The 4,790-nt window shown below is 42.3% G+C and overlaps 1 long non-coding RNA gene across 1 annotated transcript in view; it reads right to left on the reverse strand.

The window, feature by feature from the left end:
* Positions 1–1,628: 1,628 nt before the first annotated feature.
* The window catches only part of LOC108445678, an 8,265-nt gene continuing 5,103 nt past the window's right edge, over positions 1,629–4,790 (reverse strand). Inside the window, exon 3 of the long non-coding RNA XR_001860626.1 lies at positions 1,629–4,538. This is a non-coding gene — a long non-coding RNA (uncharacterized LOC108445678). The remainder of the gene's footprint in view (positions 4,539–4,790) is intronic.

Below are 4,790 nucleotides of genomic sequence, written 5' to 3' on the forward strand. Positions count from 1 at the left end.
GGCAGGATGAATCACCCTTGGACATGCTTTGCTCTCTTCTCTCATTATAACAAAGGGCTAGATAAGTGTGTTAGGCTAAATGTTAAAGATGGCTAAAACTGAGATAAATCCAAACTAATTGGAAAAGAACAGAAATAATGTTAAGTCTTATAAGCAACCCTAATATATGTTAAGCAAATTTGTTATGAGGTGTGGTGTCATGTAATGGGAGAATGTCTCACGTCTGTTGTACTGTAAAACAAGAATGAAGTTCAAGATCTGAAACCACGTATCTTCTACAAAAATACTTAAGCAGAGCAACAAAAACCCTGAAGCATCCAACTGTATCCTACTCCCTTCTTCCACTGTCCACCTCCAAAGCTCTCTCCTCTGGTGTTTGTTAGTTCTCTTATTGCTATTTCCCAGTCTCCTCATAGCAATAGACTGACTCAGAATTATCATTAATCACTATTTAAGAGCAGTACAGTGGGTTTTAACCTGGAATAAACGGGAAGGTTGTGAATGAGAATACACGTGATAATTTCCCTTTTTTTCCCTTTTCCCTTTTCCCCTTTCCTTTCCCTTTCCCTTTCCCTTTCCCTTTCCCTTTTTCCTTCCCTTTCCCTTTTTCCTTCCCTTTCCCTTTCCATTTCCCTTTCCCCTTCCCCTTTCCCCTTCCCCTTTCTCCTTCCCTTCCCTTCCCTTCCCTTCCCTTCCTTTCCCTTCCCTTCCCTTCCCTTCCCTTCCTTTCCCTTCCCTTCCCTTCCCTTCCCTTCCTTTCCCTTCCCTTCCCTTCCCTTCCCTTCCTTTCCCTTCCCTTCCCTTCCCTTCCCTTCCTTTCCCTTCCCTTCCCTTCCCTTCCCTTCCTTTCCCTTCCCTTCCCTTCCCTTCCCTTCCTTTCCCTTCCCTTCCCTTCCCTTCCCTTCCTTTCCCTTCCCTTCCCTTCCCTTCCCTTCCTTTCCCTTCCCTTCCCTTCCCTTCCCTTCCTTTCCCTTCCCTTCCCTTCCCTTCCCTTCCTTTCCCTTCCCTTCCCTTCCCTTCCCTTCCTTTCCCTTCCCTTCCCTTCCCTTCCCTTCCTTTCCCTTCCCTTCCCTTCCCTTCCCTTCCTTTCCCTTCCCTTCCCTTCCCTTCCCTTCCTTTCCCTTCCCTTCCCTTCCCTTCCCTTCCTTTCCCTTCCCTTCCCTTCCCTTCCCTTCCTTTCCCTTCCCTTCCCTTCCCTTCCCTTCCTTTCCCTTCCCTTCCCTTCCCTTCCCTTCCTTTCCCTTCCCTTCCCTTCCCTTCCCTTCCTTTCCCTTCCCTTCCCTTCCCTTCCCTTCCTTTCCCTTCCCTTCCCTTCCCTTCCCTTCCTTTCCCTTCCCTTCCCTTCCCTTCCCTTCCTTTCCCTTCCCTTCCCTTCCCTTCCCTTCCTTTCCCTTCCCTTCCCTTCCCTTCCCTTCCTTTCCCTTCCCTTCCCTTCCCTTCCCTTCCTTTCCCTTCCCTTCCCTTCCCTTCCCTTCCTTTCCCTTCCCTTCCCTTCCCTTCCCTTCCTTTCCCTTCCCTTCCCTTCCCTTCCCTTCCTTTCCCTTCCCTTCCCTTCCCTTCCCTTCCCTTCCCCTTTCCCTTTCCCTTTCCCTTTCCCTTTTTCTTTTTCTTTTTTTTCTTTTCTTTTTATTTTTATTTTTATTTTTTCTTCCCTCCTATTAGAAATATGTCCTTCTCCTTTCCACAAGGAGAAAAGCTGACAAGAGAACTGCCTCCAGAGAGAAAAGAAAGCTATGTGTCAGTGACACAATCTTCTCAAGTATAGCTACTGTGGCTTGAGAAGGCAGGAAGAATTTGACCTGAAGCTGGGCATTTATCACCTTCTTGTCCAACTGCATCTTTCCATTTCCTGAAGTGAGTTACTAATCAGAGAACTAGATACTCTGAATAAAATAGCAAGTATTACTTTGTAGTTCCTTTCCTTCATGCTGCCTACTTGCGAGGAAATAGGGAGTTGCTACCCAGAGCTTCTTCAGGTCAAAGAGGTACAGCATCTTCATCTTTTATCTCTGCTTATCACCAAAGCAGTAGGTGAACATTCAAGAGATGTACTGTTTGACATTATTCACTTGGGGGGAATCTGCTGTTGAATGTTTTTTGATCTTTACCAGTTGCTCTTCAGAGAGGATCCTTTCATTTTCTGTATTGTTGACAAGACACAATGCTGGCATTAATGACCATGTTCTTTGTCCTGTGACTGTAATATTCCTTTGCTGAAATTACTTCAGTAGCTCCTTAGGTAATATAAAGGAGATGTTTATTTTTCTACCCATGCCTCTGATTTATTTCTTTTTCTTCGCAGCTCTGTTCCTTCCTGCTCTTACTTGTTAAGTTGCAAACCCTTCATTCTCTCTTGAGTCCCAGCTGTCTCTAAAAGTCTAACTCATACTTTACAGACTGAAACTTATCCTTACCCCCACTCATGTTCAGGCTCTTTCAAAGAAAGTGAACTTCGTGTGGTATAAGCCACATGGAAAGGGTTAGAGCCAAACAGTATTTATGTAAGCATGTTGTTGCTTTGAGAGAGCCATGGGGTGCAAACTGTTAGGGGCTTTTCTGTTTAAAGACTCACAGGACTTTGTGACAAAGAACACAGGAATCTGTGACTCACAATGCTGTGAGGCATTTGGAGCCAAAGCTCAAGGGTGGTCTTTGGAAACCTCACAAAAAAAGAAGCTTTTCTGTTTCCCCTCATTCTTTGCCCCATCTACAGTAAGTTCCTGAGTAGCATGTTTTGATCAAATGGACAACAGCAGGGGTAAGAGCAGGAGTTCAGGCAGGCACGGGGCCGAGGAGGGGGGATGTGTGCTCACAACACAGGGAGAAAAGGCTGAAAGAAAGTTTGGCCAAGAACAAACCTCATCAGAAAGCTAGAGCTGTGAGAACTGTAGACAAGAAAAGAATTTGGAAGGAAGTCAAGTGAAACAAAGTTTAGAAAGTGAATTGGGACTTCAACATCAAAACTCTGACGTCTTTGCTGAAAAAGGGAGTTAAAATTATGAAAAAGATAAGGAGGAAGGATGAGGTGGGGAAGTCTGCCTTTATGTCTCTAATCTCTATTCACTGCTCCACTTATGTCTTCCATGTTCAGCTCACTATCCCAGAAGATATTTGCATCAGAGACATTGAAATACTTCTCAGGGAGAAGAATTAAAACTATACTTTTTTGAGAATTGTGGGTGACTGCTTACAAAGAGGTCAGGGTGGTTTCTAGACAAGCTTTCATTCTAATATTTATATGGTTAATTGTTTTATTCAAAGAGTCATTAAAACTTCCCTTAATTTTCTTCTCTTTTTTTTTTTTCCAATCAACTCTATGGTTTTTGATCCCCAGTTTATCCCATTATCACTACCCTGTTCTAATTATCTTTCTTACTGTCTAAATTACCATACATACATTCTTTTTCCCCTCCATGACTTAGCTTCTTATACTTTGATCTGCTAATTGGCTTTTTAATCATCTCACTTTGTTTTCTTTTCTTTTTGATACTTGAAAAGGAATTATTGACTGTAATGACCTGAAAGGTACCAGTTTGATAACAATGGCTTCTGAGACCTTAGAGTCAGCCCCAGATATGCTGATTCCAAGGCAGCCAGTGCAGCTGCATAGCCAAAAGACAGAGCATCTCTACATCTGGGAGTGTGATTTAGGCTCCTTCCCCAGGGTGTCTCTCGTTTTACCCTGGAACTCTTGTAATTTAAATGTCTGTCTGCAGACATTTGGACTGAGACTGTCAGTTCACCAAACCTCTGCACACTTTTTGATAGCTACTGCCTGGGCATACTTACCCAAATAAAACAAGCTGTGGAATCACGTATCAGTCAAAGAATACAGTGAAGAGAAACTCTTTTTTCTTTCCAAGCATGGTTCAGACTCTTTGTTCATCTTCAGATCTTTTATTTTGGTCATGCTTCTCTCCTTCCCTCACTCCTTCTTTCAATTCAGTTTCTTCTCTGTGCCAATGCTTCCTTCCTTTCAATATTTCATGTTAAATTCCACAAAGCTTCAGTTTTCTTGTTTTACTGACCCTTTTCATAGACCCCTGCTTTTCCTTTTTACAGTTATGTCTACACATTGTCAAAGCATGTAGGGCCATACTAGAAGGGATTGTGGGCTAAAGATCAAACAGGTCATTGAGAAGAGAAGTTCATGACTTTTTGGGTTACATACAGCCACACGTACCAGTCTGCTGCATGGGTATTTCAGACTAATAATCTTCACTTGACATTCCTGGATTTGCCTAGTGATGACAGTCTCTGTATATTAAGGCTAGTAAATGTCTCTATTGCAAATCACATTTATGATTTTTTTAATGTCTTGAAGACTGTCAGAGGCAGACATCTGAAGGGTGCGATTTCTTGACAGACTGTTTATGTACTAATGTGTAAAATTTCCCTAAAATCTGCTCTGCCATTTCTGTTGCCCGTAGGGTTGAGAAATTCAGTAGTGCCTTATGTTAGTGGTTGTCTAATCATCTTGAATACAAGTTCTTCCTATTGCACTATCGTCATACCATAAAATGCTTCATTGAAGTTTCCTAGAAATAGAAAAGGAGTTTAAAAAGTAAAAATCACTGTTGGGTTTCCCTCTGCAAAATAAAGATTAAATTTAACAGATTTCAGTGCCTATGTGTAAAATAAGATGTGCATTTGGGGGATTGTTCTTAAATGGAGAAAACTTTGAATAGAAGTCTTACAAAAAAATTAAGTTTAAAGAACCATTTTGTGAATGTAAAGGTAAAATGCTGCCTTTCCTGCACAGAAGACAGGCTGCTGGGGGGAAGAGAGGA

The sequence above is a fragment of the Corvus brachyrhynchos genome, unplaced genomic scaffold (genome assembly GCF_000691975.1).
Source record: "Corvus brachyrhynchos isolate BGI_N302 unplaced genomic scaffold, ASM69197v1 scaffold302, whole genome shotgun sequence".
In the NCBI taxonomy this organism is placed as follows: Eukaryota; Metazoa; Chordata; class Aves; order Passeriformes; family Corvidae; genus Corvus; species Corvus brachyrhynchos.